A 20,210-nucleotide genomic window follows, 5' to 3' on the forward strand; every position below is an offset into this window, starting at 1 on the left:
AAGAGAACCTGGGGCGAGCCCATGTTCAAAAGGTCATGGCGTGTAAGGAAGAGCAGCTAGAGGGATCTGGGACCAAAGCTCCTTTGGCCACCGGCCCAAACATGTTGCCAGAAACCAGGGACACAGCACGAAGTGTGGCTCTGCTTGGACTGAGCAGAGGATACTGCGCCAGCCACGTTTGGTACATTAAGGACTTCCTTGATGTTCTCCTATCTCAAATATCAGACTAAAAAAAAGTGGTAGACATTTGTGGTGATATGGAAATCTTCCGCTGTAGCTTTTCAGACTTTCAGTTGCCGGTGTGTGTAAAGTTACCTTAACAGCATCGCTGTGACAATGTGGAGGACACTTTGCCGTCACCCCAAGACATGAGAGAGAGAGAGAGAGAGAGAGATTGGTTGGTTGTGACTCTAGGCACAACAAGGCATCTTGCATTACATCCGCCTAAGGGAGTAAAGCATTTGGATTGCAGTAGAAACCAGCCGTAAATCGAGGTATTGGGTACCAGGCGCCGATAAGCAAACGCCGAAGGGGGAAAGCGCTTAGGTTGCAATAGAAACTAGCCGTAAATCCAGGTGAGCATACCCAGTTAGCAGGTGGTATTCCCAGGCACCAAAGAAACCGCCAAGGGGTCAGAGAGCAGCTGGGTGCTGGCCCAGAAAGTACAAGACAACACTAACATGCAACAGCTCAGGAGTCGGATTTACCAAAGAGGTTGAGGGCTGGCGAACAGTCTGAAGGCGAGAACATAAGGAAGAAGTCACAAGCAGAGTGTCCAGTATTCTGTAGGAAATTAGGGGCAGTGATGGCACAGCGGCTAGAGCTCCGGCCTATTGATGACGGGGTTGCGGGTTCGATACCCAGGCTCGGCAAGCTGAGCAAGGCCCTTCACCCTCTCTGCTTCTCGGGCGCTGGAGTTGGCTGCCCATCGCTCTGTGTGTGTGTGTGCTCAGCAGTTCACTAGTGTGTGTGTGTTCACTACCACAAATGGGTAAAATTCAGAGGACAGATACTTGCACCTTTACCGTTGCTTTTACCTTTAAACACTGAAAACAGCTTTAACAATATAAAACTTCAAATATTACATAAATCAAATAGCTGAACATTAACAAAACAGAACACTGATAGTGATGCTGAAAATGTTATGCTTGTTATGACAAATGATTCAAGATATTATACTGAAGTTGGAACGTCTTTTATAAACGTGACCTTTTTCAGCATTTTTAATGAACAGCGAGATAAGACCTATGATCAAGCCTCACATTCATTAAACTGTGTTAACACCAAACACAGAACGTATTAAACAGGTTGATGCTTTTATGAACACCAGACACATTTACTGAATTACTGAATAAAACTCTTCACCTGTGTGTGTGCGTGTGTGTGTGTGTGTGTTGAATTTGCTAATGAACATCTCTGCTCATACAGGTCAAATCAGCAGGAGCAATTTGATTTTCCTACAGATTTGGACAAAGTGTTCCAGGAAAATCCCTGCTTTTTCTGCCAGTTCTCTGAACTTTTAAAAAGGTCATTTTGTAAAGACGCATTCATGGAAAGGTGCTTTAGCAAAGCAAAGGTTGTTCTTCTATGGCACTGAGCCAAAAACCCTGCATGACACCTCTGTGTCACAGATGTTAAACTATTGCTTTGTTAAGCTTACTAAAACAAAGAACTGAAAGTATTTCAAATGCCCAAAACACACTGCAGAACTTGATACATCGTGCAATTTGAATACCTACCTGAGAACAAGATACAGGAAGAGAAATGCGATTCCAGAGGGAAGACTTAAAATATCTGCATTTTATCCATTTTATTGCATTTGTGACACTGCATAAATAAACACAACATACATTTCACAAATACATGTGTCTGTGCAAAGCTAATAATAATAATAATAATAATAATAAGTCATTTGTCCCCCCAACGTCTACATTTTATAACATTTGCGTGTAATTAGTTCTCCAGATATAAACCTAGAACTCTGAAAACTAATATGGCTTATCGGTGCCAGGACAGAACTCACATATCTGTGCATCTTCAAACAAAAGGCTAGCACTAAATATATAATAATTATAAAATGTTTAAGTCAGAACTTCAGATCTTCAGAGTCAGACCTTTTCAGATCTTCATAACACTGATGCTTGTGAAACCAACTTGGCCACCCTAACCTTTCCCTCACCCCGGCAGAAGAGCCAGGAAGAGAAATGCGTCAACTCCAGACAACATCCAATTGCTTGCTATGCAGTGAACAAACATCCAAGGCCATTTTCTCAACATGCAGTACAAAGCCATGTTGTTGACCTAAGCCTTGTCTGCTATTTATGGAGCACCATTACCTCAATTGCTCAACTGAACAGTACGCTCCGGTCCCGACTGAGAATTTAGATCAGGAGAGTCCAGCAGATTTGGATCAATTAAGACGCAAGGTTAGAAATGATCACCCAAACCGAAGGATTTCTAGACCTGATGAACAAAAGCATGAGCGAAATGAGAAAACTGTGCAGCTGTTGGAGACGTGCTTACAGCAGATTACTGGAATTTGGGGGTTAACGGCTCTGGTTTAACTCGCTGATCCCCAGATGTGGCCGTTTCTTTTTGATGCCAAAGCACTCACTGCACTAATCTCAAGCACGCAGGCTCGCGGTGCTGGGAACGGCCTGTCGGCAGCTCGGTCACGCCACTTTAGCCACAGTCTGCTCTCTGACCACGCACCGCTGATAAGAGCTCAGAACGTTACCCACGCTAATGTGCCTCAGGAGCATCATGTTACAGAATAAGACCTAAATTTGAGACAGCAGGATTTCCAGAGTTAAGTCACACTGAAGGGGAATTACACCTTTTTTTTTTTAAATCTGTGAATAATTTAGTAGCATAGATGTAAACGAAGCAATGCAGATTGGTGTGATTGAAATTGCACAGTGTAGGGATATTTACTGAGTCATATTTCTTAGCAGTGATGGCGAAAGGAACCAGGGGTCGTAAGGTCAATACACAAAAAATACTGACATTATTAACCACCAATGAACCTAAACTTGTAATGGTTTATAATAACCATAGAAAGTGGTAAACTTGAGAAAGGCTCAAGTTCCTATAAAAAGGCTTTTCCTATAAGACATTTTTGCATTACAATGCCATGCATGGAGCACTCCACCATAAACAGATTAAATGAAATTCACTTGGTCACAACACAATGTCTCTGGCTTTAGGAAACAGGATCAGAACTATTTCATGTAATATCTTTCTGTGGCAGGGAGCTCTGGCTGGCTTTGAACTAGGGCTGCATGATATATCGTTTCAGCATCAACCATCGCAATGTGTGCAAAGTCAAATGAACTTAAGGCAAATGAAATCACACACATTACATTAAAACTTGAGGGAAAATTCTCAATTTTTTTCATTTTCCATGAAATATCTACCAGAGACGGATTCTATCTACTAAATATGATTTATTTAGTGCAGTATTAATAGCATGATATATTGGACCATTCACTTTTGGAGAGATCTGGGGAAAATGACTGTACATTTGTGTCACAATTTGTATCTCAGAACAACATCACTTAGCCCTACTTTCAATTTTCTCTAGTATGGAGCATTTCACACCAAACAACTCGAAATCACTTGTTTTTATCTTAAAGACCAAATTATGCAGACGTTTTGACTCTCTGGAATCTGCATTACAGGTTATAATAGACAAAACGCATCAGTGGTGGCAGACTCTTTCAAATAAATAAATAAACAAACAAAAACTATTCATACTATTCAAACTTCTTTATTGTGCTGTTCTTCAACCAATTAGGCAAGACTAATTACACTGTTTGTAATGAAACTAGCAGTTGATCAGTGTTCTTTAAGTACAGACAATATGACATGCATCACAATAACAAAATTCATCTAATTGCAATACCTGGGCAGTTATTAAAAAAATGTAAAATAAATAAATAAATACAGAAAATACCATGCACCTTTTATACCACTTTCCTCATGTTCGAAGGTTCAGCACTGCCAGAAAACAGTGGCTAAAACATGTTTGTCTGTCCTCTAACTCCATAAACACTTTCAATTTGCATCTCCGGTAACTCCGGTAACTACGTCTACTTCCTTATACTGTACCTAATACTCCGTGACACACGAGACACATGACACGACGTGACAACCAAATGAGCTGCGCTGACTCACTCAGTCCGAGAGAAAAAGCAGCTTATCTCCTCACATTCCATAAAAACCTGTATGGTCACAAGGCATCAACAGAGAGACATATTAGACCCGCACATAACTAGGTTGTTCCTCAGAATCACACACCATTAGAGTTAGCCATAATAACCCGTTAAAGTGTACATACACTGTGTGTGACCGAGAAAGAGCAGGTAAAGCAGGTGAGCTGCACAGATGCTGACGCATACCCCACAGAGTAAGAGGATCAGCCTTCTGTCTGGCGCTCACAGGCCCAGAAACGATACGGTGCACTGACTAGGAGGTACTACCACGCTCCAGACACTGAGAAAAATAAATGAACTGACTGGGAGGAACTGGTAGGAAGAGTCAACTTTTACAACCTATCTGCTCACAGTTCAAGACTCTAGGCAAAACAATTAGGCCCAGCTTCAGTAATAATGCTGGCAGAGTAATTATAACAATAATAATCTTTATTGGTAGAGCAGCAGTTGGCCCATAATCCTCCCCAGGCAACAGGTTGTACAAAGGGAAGCTGAGGGCATGCATGACTGTGTGCTGTACTCTTGTTGCTATGCCAGTAGACAAGAGGCACCAACAGGACTGACAAGCACCTGCTCTATGCAAATGAAGTAAAATATGACCACAAGCGAGACATTACGCATCAGCAAAAATCATACAACATGTGTTGGTCCACAGGGTCTCAAGATGCTCTTTAACTTATCACAATAACTAGTATTTGACATTAACGTCAACAACACAGCAACAATATCTATTTTCCCAAACCCGAAATACCAACCCCACCCAAAACCTATCCCTAGCACGCAGTTGTTGATGAGCAACGGTCACAAAATAATTGAACAAACTGCGGCCATTTTTATATGGCTTGAAAACACTGCTTGTATTTTACACTGGGTGGAAGGTTTAAGATAAATAGGGCAGGTGAAATGGTCCATAATGGGGGCTTCCTTGGGGTTCACCCATGTCGATCTCATTAACAGTGATACCACAGCCATCCTCCCTTTGGGTGGGTAGGTCAGCCCTCCTTTTCCCTCCATTCCACACTGCAATGCTAGTCAGGGTGGGCGTCTGTCAGCTGACGTTACAAAGAATTGGCGGTTGGGGTAGCATTTGCCGTTAAGTGTGTTCAGCTGTCCAGTAATGTCCAGTGGAGTAGATGCTAGGTGGTGCCACATGTCTTGGAGTGGTACCCCTCAGCTTGGTACCATTGAGTGGGTGATAGGGGGCAACCTAGTTAGCTACTGGGTGTGATTTTAACTACAATCAGGAGAAAAAGTGGGTTAAAAAAACCCTATTAAAATATAGTTACAGATATAGACGTTTTGTCCAACAGCAATAATTTATTGGTTAAGCCACAGAGGATTACCCTCACCTCAGCCTTTAAGCATAGTAGCACCTGTGCTTGCACGCAAGCCTTGTTTCAGCTGCTACACAGAGGGAGCGAGGAATCATGACCCCACTGCTTCAACATGTCTGAACAACATAAGCTGCTTGTTTGTAGGCAACATTCTTGTTTTTGTTTTTAGACATGGGCTAAGAGAGCAATAAATGAGGTCACGCTTCACCATGCATAATCCCTGCTTTCCTTGAACCAGTCCAAACCTTCAACAGTGAGCCACGTTTGGACTGACGCCTTATATCAGTCTTACCCCAGATCTACACAGGATCCTGGCAGATGAGGGGGCCTTCAAGGAACGTTTCAGGCTCATGGTTTTGCTACGAGTTGGCACACGTCCAACATGTCTTATCACAAACCTGCTTTCTGAATACAGCGGTCATGTTCAACGGGAGTCCTGTCAGGAGCTCCTTTCACAAGATTCCTTCAACCATTCATCAGTGACACAGACATGGTAAAAATAACAGTCCGTTTAATTTTACCCCATTTTCTACCCAATTTGGAAGGTCAATGTGAACTCACGCACCCATCAGTAACAACGCTCCCAGCACTAGGAGGGTGAAGACTGGAACGTCTCGTCAGACACATGTGAAGTCAGTAACTGCCTCTTTTCGAACTGCCCCAGAATCGGTAGGCAGCTAGTGCGCCTTCTCAGAGGAAAGCTTGGCGCCCCAGCTCGGATACAACAGCTAACAGACGTCTGTGCTAAGAGTGATGTGGATAAGAAGTGCCATTGCCTCACCCCTGAGAGAGCAAGGCCAGTTGTGATGGCAAGCAGCATGACCCAGAACTCGAACCGAGCAATCCTCTGATCATGGTGGCAGTGCCTTAGTCCACTGGACCACTGGAGTTGATTTCTTTAATTGTATGAAATTTTAATAAACTTTAAGACTCCAATATTCCAGTTATCGTTGATCAAATTATTATGCTCAATAGTTCAAAAAGAATAAAATAATACATTTTATTAAGTAAATAAGTGCTATAATATTCAAGGTATTGATTCTAATCAATAGTTTAAAACTCACTCAAGTAATCAAATAATACTTTACTAATTATTTCACCAATTAATTAAATCGCTCACTTAACAACTCAAAAATCGATAACTTCAGAACCGAGCATACAGTCATTTATTCATTGCTTATAATCAATATGAAGGGATTGGTAGTGGATAAGGCGGGTCTGCACCAGCATTGGGCCATCCTCCTGATGTGGGACCCAAAGGCTCTTCATCAGAGCATGCCTTCATTATCATACTAATCTAGGTCCAGAGAGAGAGGGGGGGCGGGGGGGTCAGGGCCATGTGGAAACTCAGGGAAAATGGGACACCGCTCATCAGGAAGAGCATAGAGGAGCAAGGGGACCTGGCGCACACTTCCAAACACGGATCACAAGCTTCCAATCAAACGCTCATGTTCCTCTCATTAAAGGAAAGGGTTGGGTTTTCACTGCCAAATTACACGATGAAAGCTACTTCAAATATCAGCTGAACGTGAAAGGAAACACTTCCCGAAGTCCACACCTGACCCACACAGAACATGCGCAGCACAGGCGGTAGGCCGTGGCCTTGCTTAACAGACAAGTGAAGCCAATTCCTCGCTTTTGTCACAACACACGTGGCACGGCTCCAAAGCAGCCCTATACACCACAGATGCTGGGCCTGGCCCTCAGCCTCTGAAAATGCTCTCTATTTACAGAAATAGAACAGCATGTGCTCACACTCAAGGGCACTTCAGCGAAAAGTTCTTCTCAGCCCAGATTCTGGGTGTAAAGCAACCTAGTTCTGTGGCTAAATTAAAAGTTGGGAAGCAGAGTCAGGAGCCTTGATGGAGGACCTGACAACTGGCCTTGAAGCTCCTAATCTACGGGGAGGAGAAGCAAACCGCAACCTGAGACTCATACAGGAGAGGGAGTGGAAAAACCTGACAGTTATCAGCATGAACCTGTCAACATCAATGACATGTCTGTACAGACAGACCTTCAAAAACAACCAGGTATGCAACGGGCACTCGAAGCGTCGCTAAAAGGCTAAACGTATAGCTTCAGGATAAATAACAAAAAAAAAAAGAAGAATGAATTCAAAGACCTGCAGAACTGGCATAAAAACTGAATACTAGGTATTTTGTAATCAACACTGAATCAGCATCTGTATGGGACGATACTCAAGGTTTTACTAAAGAAAATTTATTTTTTAATCCTGTAAATCTGAAGATCTTAAACCTAAACAAAAGTTTTTAAATGGATTTGATGTGAAAGGCTCCAAACTAGAGAATTTACAAGTCATAACTCTTCACAGTGCTGGTGCTGGGAACCAGATGTCTGATGCTTTTTAATGCCTCGGAAAGCTACATCACAGAAAGTTATAATACAAAGTAGTTATGAATATGATAATTAATTGTTTTACGATAGTTCTGAGATGAGTTGAGTGTTTTTCAACTGCATTCATGGAGGAAAAGGACATGTAAAGCAAATCTGGGCTGGGCTGATATGGCAGACAAAATATTATATCACCAAATGTAAAGACCTTTTGACGATACACGATGTTTAGCATATATATTATATATATTTAGCATGTAATTGCAGTAAAGACTTCCACCCAAATACTCTCCCATACTCAGTACAATGATTATTATTGTAAATGTGCTGCACTTCATCCAATTAACGAGAACTAATGACACTGTTTGTAGTGAAATGTGCAGCTGATCAGTGTTTTCTGAGCACAGACGAGATCATGGATATGCTTTGAAAAGTGTACTGTGTAACACAATAACAAAATCTATCATGACACGACAGAATATCGTCAATTTGCCATCGACAGGGTGTCTCCTGGTTCCTGTCACCACCACTGTAAAGAAATCGGAGTCTGTCTGTTCCTCTACAATGAACCATTTCACACCAAACCACTCTGGATGCCTTTCTTCACATCACAACACTGAATTACAGAGACATTGTTCGATAGCTGGACTCAAAATCTGGGTTTGGACTTCACATTAAAGTGACATCACCGCACTGGTTTCCAGCAGTGTTGGGTCACGCAAAGACATCTGGAACTGCTACAGCTTCACTGCGGAAGTGACCGAAATGGAATCGGATTGGATCCAATTGTGTTAATATCAGAAATGTTGCCTGACAAACTTGGCTGTAGTCTAGCTAAATGGATCCTAGAACAGATGTGTTTGGTCATTTCTAAAGCACGTCACTTGCGCTCAACTGGCCCTCCGAAAGGGGGAAGGACTATTACCAGCTCTTCAGCGCATCAGATCCGAATTATACTACTGCCTGTAAACCAAGGTCATATTGGACTTCCCATATGGCTCTTAATTAAAACCACATCCAGAGTTTATATGAGAGAACTTGAGAGAACGAGGCAGCAGGAGCAATCTGTTTAAGTACACCTAAGATTTAAAACCCCATTCACTTTTCAGCTTTACCATAAAAAAAAACCTTTTCCATAACTGGGAGAGATAATTACAATTTACGAGAGATCTTTTGACCCTCCAACCCTGTGCCCCCAACACGCCCTCCTGTTCAGACTCAGGGAGTGTCTAGTACTCCGTTTAGGAGAGATCCACCATAAGCCTTTTACAAGTGCGGCTCATGAAGACACCTACAAACGTTCAGGAATTTCCAGATTTCTTTATATGCTCCTGCTGGCTGCTGAACTCTTTCCCTCTCTGTTATGACTTACACCAGTCAGAGGTCAAACGAAGAACATTACCTGAAAATTCAACTCAGGTTTCCAAAAGCAAACCTTCATGTGCACTGCTTAGACTTTGTCATCATATAAGTTTAGGCTATATCAGTGGCCCAGATTATATTTCTATTATATATATAGAAGGGCACATCCACATCTGATGAAGAATGATAACGATCTAATAACTATGAGAAGAAACGGCTGCAAAATCTGCTAAATTTAGGACAAGCTGAGGCTACTAACTAAAGCCACTTAAAACAATATTCCAGATTTTCATTCCAAATAGTTCTTTATTTGCTACATCTGCAGCATGTTGTGGACTGCTATAGCCAATAATTGTGATGCATTCACCTGTACTTAGCAAACCAGAAAATCTATGGATTTGCAACACACTGTTAATAGCAGATAACAAAAGCACTGTTTTTGCATCTATTATGTGTCTACACTCAACAGGTCTTCCCTTCTTTTCTAACTACATGGAAATTCTTGTCCACATGAATGAACTGGATGCTACAGATGCCAAAGATACTCTGAGTTCACACTGAAAACAGATTTCAACACAAACCTGTAACAAACTGGAAAAGTTTTGGATTCCATAACTTTGTGTTTAATATACAAAGTGAATATTTGCATATATTTGTATATAAGTGGGGGAAAAATAAATAATAAAAAAATACATGTATACAAATGTAATACAAAAGAATCATGCCATATATATATATATATATATATATATATATATATATATATATATATATATATATATATATATATATATATATATATATATATATATATATACACACACACACATACATACATACATACATACATATACATACATACATATACATACACACACACACACACACACACACACACTAATTTGAATTATTAATACGAGATCAATATTGGCTTTTGGCATGATAAGTTTTTTTAGAAAAGGAATTAAAAGCCAAGAATCTTTAAAAGGTTTAAAAGAACTGTCACTTCAAGTTATGGTTTATATTTTTGGGTGGGTTTGGCAACGTAAAGCTGCTGTATATGATTTCAATCCAATTGGCTTTCTGTCAAATTTAGCCAAAGTTTCCTCGTGGCTCACTAGCTCTCCGCTCTGTTTAAGTGCTGGAAAAAAGTCTGGTGTTCGTTCTCACTATTGGTAGTGGTGTTCGAAACACTACTATTCCAGCCAAATCAGCAACAAAAATTGGTCCTGCTTATGTACAGAATGCTTGCGATAGATCATCACAACAGGTTTGCTGTGCCGCAGCAATTGTAGCAACAGTTTGCTAACTCCCAATGTGCATGACGTGCAACGTGCATTTGGGGGCAGAGCTTCTGAGGATGCATTAACGGGAGGGCTGCATGAGTCGTATACAGTGCCTTTGAAGGTTTTTCACCCCCCTGTTCTCTCTTCTCTACAAAAATGGCTCTTAATAGAACCCAAACAATCCCATAGAAGAACCCAGAGTTTGAGGACTAAGTTCACGAGTGAACTCTAGACTGTTCAAATTCATCATCTCCAGCTTATGTAATGTGTAATGAGTTCATTTAAAGCAGAGCTGGATAGGGCATTCACCAAGGGCCTGTCCTGACTAATTCGGCAATTGCACACCTTGATCACTGAGCATCAGACACTCTCTCACTCCAGACGTCACATCATCACTGTACAGGTAACAAAAGAGCAGGGACTAACAAACAGCTTGTATACTGTGCAGTGGAACAAAAAAAAAAAAAAAAAAAAAACATGAGCACAGAGGGCATGCTGAATGAAGAGGATGTGCACTTCGGCTAGAAGCCTGGATGATGATGGAGTCCGACAGGCACTCATTCAGTGCAGAGCGAAAGACTTAATTGAAGGTCTTTCAAGAGATTTTGGCTGACAGGTCTGACACATAAATGGAATGGAGCTTGGTGCCAAACGCAGCCTCTGAAACACAAGTGTTTTTTTTTTTCATGTATTGAAAAGATTTTGGCAAGAGTGCAAAGAAAGCCCCGCGACTAAACAAAACCTCATGCCTTCCTGCAATGCACACCTTGGAAAATACCACTTGAAATAACTGGGATAAATAGTACCTTTAAAATTCCTCAGTGGTCCTTCCTTTAACCCCCTCCTCCCCACCCACTCCAGAGACACCTAATCAAGGAGTCAGTTTACCAAAGAAATGCTACATTTACAGCATGGGGAGGTGTAGCTTCGGCCATTCTCTAAAAAAAACATACCTGTGTAGTACCCCTGCCCCCATTTTTACCACCTTCAAGCCACCCTGCTGGAGTGTGTCAGAGCCCTACAGCCATATTGTTCCGCCCTGAAAGGAAGAAGATGCCTCTGCTTTTCTTGGCCCAGTGCCTTGCTTTATCTGATCGGCTCCGGCTGTGCCACGGATGGAGGAAGCGCAACATCCATCCACCTTCCCTCAGTCTACTCGCGTGTCTTGGATTTCAGTGTGCTGAAGGCCAAGTTGACCAACCACAGAGCGAATACATGGCCACTAAAACCGCAAGCTCGGCCTCCACAGATTGCTAGATATCCTTTACAATAGTCATTCCCATCCCCAATCTTGCCTCTAGACCCACTGGCTCTTCTAATACAACTGATTCTGCATGTGGAAAGCTCCGTAATGAGTGAACATGGGCACAATACCTGAGGAAACGGATTCTCTGGATGGATAATACTGGTAAAAAGGGCTGAAATATCAGTAAAAATGAAAAAGCTTTGCTGAAGAAATGACAGAACGACTTAATGAGTTAACTTCTACTTAAAACTTTGGCTCAATTCAATTATTAAAAAGATAAATCTAGATATCTAGATAATTTTGAATAGTGAATAAGTCTCTACGCTTCTCCACAGTGAACCATTTCACATCTAACAACTCTGAATAACTTTGTTTACTTCTCAATTACTGAATTATGCAGCAATCTGTGGAATTCCCCATTTAAACGAACCAAAGCTCATATTTCTTTATGGATGTTTGGATTAATGCAAGAGGAATATTTACTTTATCATAAAACCACAGAATTGAGAGAACTATAGAGTTACTTAAGGATATGAAAACGCATTCCAACGTTTACCACCTGACTTCACACTTCCTATCCATGAGTTCACACATGCTTGAATGACAAGCCCGAAGGTCTCTTTTACTAGCCCAAACTCATAATGATGGTTGAAGCAAGAACAATCCTACTTAGAGAAAACATCTGGCAGGGCTCAGTAACTTGGGAAAGGGGGTGATCCAGACCTATTATTCCCATGCTGGATCATTAAAATTGTGACCCATGGCAGAAAACAGTGTCTTAAAATCCAGAAATGACAAATCAGCTGAAACTTCAACACCAAACTTCAGGTTTGCATGCAGTATTGAGAGCTTGAGGATGCGGAATTCAATAGCAGGCCTCCATAAATTAAGGCAACTACCCCATTCACAGACAAGGCGTGAATGACCTGCTCCTTGACCCAGGAGGAATAAGGAAGGTCAAGGGGGCCTCTAAGAAGAAAGACGGTATTTCTCCAAGGCGCTGTGGAATGGACACTTTACCTCTCAAACACCTCTCCTCCAGTGTCAATATGTTGAAAGCTGCAGAAGCACCATTAATCACATCTCTCTTAAAGATGGCTCTCCTGCTCCTTGGATAGGACAGCCTTAAGGAAAGATGGCTGAATGTCTGGATCTGAAGCAGTCCGCTACCTAGGCATGTTCGCTTAGTCCACACACACTTAGTCAATCACCTGTTGCAAGTGTTTTAGTTAAAACTCTACTTAGTAGGTTTTAAAGAAAGAGGTTGCAGTATTGATACCGGTATCTTAAAGTAGGGTACTGCGCCATCTCTTATCTTGTCAGTAAGCTTGCAAAACCTTCTGCAGTACATGCAGGGTGATGCTAAACCACAAAAACCACACAGCTAAGAAGAGAAGGTAATAACTCTTTCATTTCCTAGCTAACCAACACTTACAAAAGGATGAAGGGAGGAATTGAGAAAGCGAGAAAGGGAGAAAGTGAGGTAGAGATCAGAGGTAATTACAGTCACCCAACCATGCACATAATCTTCTTACTGCCACAGTGAAGGAAACAGCAGAAAGAAAAACAAAAACAGAACAATATCTGACTTATGCAACATGCATGCGAGGGTAGGAACACGAGCCCCTGCAGTCACTGGAATTCTGCTGACAACACATGAAGGCACGCAAGTCACAGATGCATCGGAATCTAAATGGCAGGTGTGGGGGCACTGCTGGACCAGTGCCCCTATGGCTGGTCCGGCATGGGGCGAACAGGAGCAGTCTGGTGACAAGCAGGGCCTCTGAAAATAAATGATGCTAAATGAGGCCATTGTCTGGTCCAAGTGAACCACACCAGTCAGAGAATGGGACATTCAAACGGTCACACAGGCCCATTGTTACGGACCGCTGGGCGGGGCCCTATCTCACGAGGCCTGGCAGACCCCAAAAGGCTCTCCGCCTCCCGCTGTGGTGCATTACCATGCTACGATCTCTCACAAGCTCCAAACCCAAAGAGCTCCTTATCTCCTTGTGGAAGAAGGCAAAAGTTGTCCCACTGTAAAATAAACAAACACTGCAATTGTGCCCTGCACACTTCGAGAGAATGGTGGAGTTCACCCCGGAGGAACACTGGCCCTCATTAAAACACTAGTGAGCTGGAAGTAGAGGAGACACACAGATCACATTTTCCGCTATGAGACGTCCTGTGCTGTGAAAAGACATCTCATAAGCATCCATGTGCCCTCCTTAAAACCCATTTCCTGGCTCAGTGTCAGTGAGGAAGTCTCAATAAAGGAAGAATTGATGAGTCATGAGATGTTATGCTTTAACATAAACTGAACAGATGCTATTCATAAATATATTCATACTAGTAATAACTATATTCATAAATCTGATCGGGAGGGGTCATTTAAACTGTTTACCAAATATATAGACGCCAACACCAAGCTTTTTTGGGGGGAAATTTTTAATGTGTAGAAATTCCACAATAATGTCAGACTGGGCAAAAATAGAGCATGACATAATATTATGAATAATAACTACAGCACTGCCACTATGGGCCAGTGGTCGCGAGTCCACACTGTTGTGCTGCATCTAAAAGTGATGTTGGCCAGCACAGACGTCTTTTAGCTTGTACAGTGAAGCTGGGGACTGCCTGATGATGCCGCATTAGCGGTAGCAGGTTTTGCATGAATAGGTCGAAGAGACATGTTCGGTCCTTACCCTCCTAGGTTTGGGAGCATTGCTAGTGCTACGGGGAGCTACGAATGGGTGGGTTAATCGGCAGTACCAAATTTGAAGAAAAAGGGAAAACATAATAAACAAATAAAGATAATAATAATAAAATTAATCTAAGGTTTGCCAGATAGCTGCTAAGTAGTTGTTATGATGTTGCTAGGTGGTTGCTATGGTACAACATCTGATTAGTTGGGTGTTTTTACTGTAGTTGTCATTGTGACATGAGAAGGCTGCACCATCGTATAGTTATTTTTGTTCCTATAGGGGGAAGAAAAAGCTCAACGTCCGATCAACAAGCTGTACACAATCCCCCATAGCCCCCATATCTCACTGGCACACAAATCTCACTGGCAAAAATCCAACAGATGATCAATAATACAAATGTGAAGAAGAATAAGCAGAAGACAATATAGGTGCCATAAATAACCATCATTTCAACTCATAAAGCACACCAAATATCACTGTACAAGCCAAAATTCATACAACACCATTACTGCTACTACTGGAATTTGTTATAGTATCTATAAGTAGATATGGCATAATACTGTATTCCAATACAAATACTGATACTGAAACAGATACTGATTCACCCGTACTGGCTGATACCTTTTTGTGTAAATTTAAATATCTATATTTGTTTTAGTCGATGGTTAAACTAAACACTCTTCTACCCTTCTCTCACATGGGTCTTAACTGCTCTACAAGCATTTCTGAGCTATTTCAGACTGGATTTGGGATGCAACCGGATCAGATTAACTCTTTCAAACTCTATCCAATCCAACATTTTACCCAATCGGATCAGTGCCATTTCCAATATTGCGAAATGTCATTGTTTGTTTTAAATGAGACTGAACCACTCAGGGAAAATTAATATCAAAAAATAAATATGTATAAAAAGCAGGAGAGATTAGAGGAGAGACTGAGAGACACCGAGGTAGAGAGGTAGAGAGAAAGAAAGATATATATCAGGGCACGCATGACTGCTGCCCATTACTTTAGCAATGCTGGATCTAACTTTGTGACCAGGTCCTGGCCTCGCCTGCTGCACTGCTCTACCCTCTATCACTAATCCCAGCAGAGACAGAGCAGGGTATGCTTAGGCGCTGGACCATGACTGTGGTATTGGTTTGTCCCAGCTGTCCCGGACCACCCCCTTCACCAGCGGAAACAATTACCACTCCCAGCGGCGTCTTGCCTTTCGCCTCTCTCCTCATTCACAAACATGAGCTACTGAAGCGGCGACAGCTCTGCACCAGCCAGTGTAACTCAACACGCAACTAATTAAACCACACACACACACACACACACACACACACACACACACACACACACACACACACACACACACACCCCCCCCCCAACTGTTCACCTGCACCCACACACATGCCACATGGGTGGGACTTGACTGGGGACAGGGCTGTCATAATCATTCAGAAATATTCAATAAAAGCTCTAATTAGTTTGTTTAATTCTTACAGTCTCTTACAGCAAGAAAAACACTGTATGGACAATTCTGAAATACATAAAAAATAAACATTTATTAACACTTTATTAACACTATAATAGCAAGTTTCACCATGAAAATCAATATACAACACCTAACTACCCATTCACGCGCTCATCTTTTTACATATTCATCCATCTTTCTATATCTATATTTAAAGGATTATCATTTTCTTTGTTATACATGTATTGAAGGGGGAATCTTTCCTAGATTGTTAACAGTCAGATGACTTTTTACAAACCCTGAGGACTCCTTGATCACTAATATAACAGACAGTGATAGGCCCTAGGCTCCATGCCGGCTGCACAGGCACTCTTACAGACTTTGATTAATACAGCCAGAGACTGCTCCTGCTGCCATGTGGTTAACAACTGTACACATTGCTTCAATAGTAGCACTGTTACTCTGTCTGCCAGAAGACACAATGTAAACATGCTACACATAATAACACTACACAATGAGGAGTGCAGTGAGCTCCATCTGTTAACACAGCTCGGTCCGTCAGGAACTTTGAATTACTGCTAAGCACTCAATTCTAAAGGGTCTATTTAATTACACACAGTGAGAGCTGTGCAGTGCCCCATGTAATGAAATGTCCTTCAGTAAATACAGTACATCACCCAGGCTGAAGCCCTTTCTCTCTCTCTCTCGTGCGCTCTCGCTCTCTCTCCATTTCCCAAAGTAGCCGTTGTGTGATTAGTGAGTGTTCATTATGAACAGTGGGGAAAATGCTGACTACGGTGATGAAAAGGAAGGTCAATGAAGCAATTAAAGCTGCAGGGCTCCAGAATCTATAATCGAAGCCTTCACTGGATTCTGTCTACTGAAACTCATTGAGTGGGGTTCAAATGAGGTCAGCGAACTAGCTGTGCCTCCCCCTTTAAAAAACACCACACATATGTACATTCCTCAATGAGCTCTATGTCTACTTAAAGATTAATCAACGGTCACATGTTTAGTGAATGTTCCTCATGGGACAACTGTGTAATAGTTTGTGCTCTAGCGTCATTTCCTTTTTTTGTGCCATCACTGCATCCATGACTATATCAGTTGTACTAATGAGACTAGAGCTGGGAGGCGGGACGAAGGCGGCACATGACATCAACAGTGGCCATAGTGAGGGCCGTTGGCAACCCCCTTTTTTCAGTGTCCAAAATAAGCAATTGTATTAGGCATTTAATAATTAATAATTGTTTGACCATTGTGATAAAGGCCTTTGCAAGCCCCCTCGATCGAATAGGAATCTCTTAATGTTGAGTATCAGCTGATACAGATCAGATTTGACACTTTGTACTTTATATAAACGATACAGCCACACCGTTTAGATGCGCTGCTATTTAATACGGAGGTAAATTCACTCTGTTGTTAGTAACAGTTTCTTTATAAAAGTATGGATTTTATTTCACTTCTGAGAACGCACCCCAGTGCCTGGGCTGGGCAATAATGTCTGTTGATGGAGCCTTGAAGGTACCAGATGGAGCTCTGGTAAACAACAAAAACACCGAAACGGGAAATCAGGATCAAAATAGTGATACCCGATCCATTCAAATATACCTGGAACAGCCTGATTCTGATTCACTGGATCAGATCAAGACATCTCTAGTTATAAATGCTGTTACATGGATACAGTGTAGATGTCTTAACACAGTACTTCAGAGACACCTGTCCATTCTTCAGTGAACACGTCACATATTTTAAAATATCAGGACAATCAAAACATGTGCCCGATTTGTTTTCAAGTATTACTGCATATCCCACTAACTAATGGAAATCACTGCATGCCATGAGAATCATCCTGACCAATTCCGGTCTAAGATGATATGTTTCTGCACATTTTAATGAACCATGGTATTTATTATTTACTCTACTAAAATTCTATTTGAATGTAGAGGAGTCTTTAACCATGTCCCATTACTGAAGCACCAATTCGTCTGTAAAATGGACTTCAAGGCGCATCACAACATGCAGCAATGCATCTGCAATGCTTAACATTTTGTCTGAATTACACAGCTTGTTCTAGGGCTTTCCAAAGACGTCCCCATCATGTTATCACAGTGTTCCTCTTACTAATTAGAGGACTCTTTCTGTTAGCTCAGGGAGTGAGAGATCTGAGCGCTCTTCGACTGAAGGAATGCCGCCTCCTCACAAAACACAGCACTCTGGCAGATAAGGCCTCAGGGAAAAGAAGGGAGGGGGGGGCGACTGCTGGCACAGGCCTATGCACTGGTACAGTCTCCCACTAGCAGTGTTCTGAGTAACTGAGGGAGTAGGAGTTGGCCAGACCACCAGGCAGGATGCTGCGTATCAGGGATATCTCCACGTTAGAGCACGGCATGGAAAATCCGATTTCACCCCAGCGAGCAGCAAGCACACGCTGTGCGGCCAAACGGTTTGGAAGGCGTGGAATTTGTGTGAATGTGAAGCACCGGGAGAACCCGAAAGAGACTGCAGCTTCATGGTGGCATTGGTCAATGAAAGGGTCCTTCCACAAGGCCCAGTGGGAAGAGCTTATTGTGAGAACATTACTCATCAGAACTTAATCGCTCTGAGGGCCTGTCGATGGTGCCTTTCAGTAAACTCTGTACAGCACATTCTTTCTACAGGATTAGAGATGGAAGGAGTGAGCCAGCACATGTGTAAACTGACCAGAGTGGGCTGGACGATGCCCAGGTCCTGTTTCGAACAGTGTACTGAACAAGGAGTCATATGCAACACAATGTTTTTGGGACACCACAAACATCATCTCAGCCTTTTCCTCATCTCCAACTTCAGCCAATACGTGATTGGAGCGTCATTTGAGACTTTGCATTTTTAACAGTTACTAATAAAGCAAGTGCTCCAGTGAATCCATGCACAGGTGGATTAGTGGAGGGGCCAGGCCCATCACTCATCGGCCAGTGTGCCAAGGGTCTACAGTGGCTCTTAAGGTATTCAGCTTTCGTTCAGCATCTACTTGAAGCTTTATCCTCTCAAAGAACCCAATTCAGAGAACCGCTGAATGCTGCTGGAAAAGAACAACAGCAAAACTCTGCATCTAAATTTAAGGCCACTATCTAATTTAGCACTGAAAATGAGGACAGACCACCACAACTGGGCTTCAGTCGTGCTTATATCCTTGTGAGCCAGCAGGGATTTGCTGCATGTTCTATATAACCACAGGAGAAGATGGCAGATGGCTACCGAGGGCAAACTAATAACGCTCTGCTGAAAGCATGCCCAGATACACTAAGCTCACCCTGTGTGTCGTCGTTAGGTTAACGCTTAACTAGGACCCAAGCGGCAGATACACACAGATCTAAAGCAATCTCAGTGCTTTGCTTTCGGTGGTGCTTTACTGAAGAGCAACGACATGCAGTAGTTACACCAACACGTTCAAATGAATGAGAAGCTGAATGTCTGCCTCACCAGCAGCTGCCTCCGTGCGCCTGTATGGGAGGTCTATGAGAAGGCTACTGCTGTTTCACCCCTTATGTAAAATTAACGCTGTTTGTCTCTGAGCCCACGGCTCCTGGCGGCGTCCAAAGCCAAAACCCCATGAACACACACACACACACACACACACACACACACACACACACACACACACACACACACTGTCAACAAGACCTGTCCCCGAGGCTGATGCTCTTATCCAAGCAGCAGCGTTTAAGACACTACCCGCACTGGAAGCTATATCTAAACACGAGGGGCTGAACTACACCGACACATAAACACTCGCCCCGCTCACCCCATAAAACAGCCCACTGCAGCATACCGGGACCTACCTCGGTCGCTGCTCCATCTTTCTCTCAGCTTTTGCAGTGTTTTCGCTGTGCGTGGAAGTCCGGCCGGCTCACCTCGGCATTGAACGAAGCCGAATGAGAGTTGACATCATCCCCTTTCACCACGCAGAGCTCCACCGCGCATGCTCGCTCGCTGGTGCCTTCTGGGAGATGTAGTGACAAAGGAGAAACGCAGGACGTGTCGCATGGATCTGCTTTCCTGCACTTGTGTGCTGCTAGCTCAGGACAGGGATCGGTAAATTGACTCGGTATGACTAATACATAGCCGGACAGTGTAGTTGATATCAAAATAATATTTTAATAAACTGACACGTTTTTTTTTATTATAGTGAAGTGAAATAACACAACTCTTGAACATCCACAATGATGCACATGGTATTTGTGCTAGTGCGTATGGGCAGCAGAGGACG

At 42.5% G+C, this 20,210-nt stretch overlaps 1 protein-coding gene across 1 annotated transcript in view; it reads right to left on the reverse strand.

The window, feature by feature from the left end:
* daam1b (dishevelled associated activator of morphogenesis 1b) overlaps positions 1-19,887 on the reverse strand; it is an 83,473-nt gene extending 63,586 nt beyond the window's left edge. The window contains exon 1 of the mRNA XM_072682849.1: positions 19,783-19,887. The gene's annotated coding sequence lies outside the window, so the exon portion shown is untranslated. The remainder of the gene's footprint in view (positions 1-19,782) is intronic.
* Positions 19,888-20,210: the final 323 nt, after the last annotated feature.

The sequence above is a fragment of the Salminus brasiliensis genome, chromosome 1, assembly GCF_030463535.1.
Source record: "Salminus brasiliensis chromosome 1, fSalBra1.hap2, whole genome shotgun sequence".
NCBI classification, from domain to species: Eukaryota; Metazoa; Chordata; class Actinopteri; order Characiformes; family Bryconidae; genus Salminus; species Salminus brasiliensis.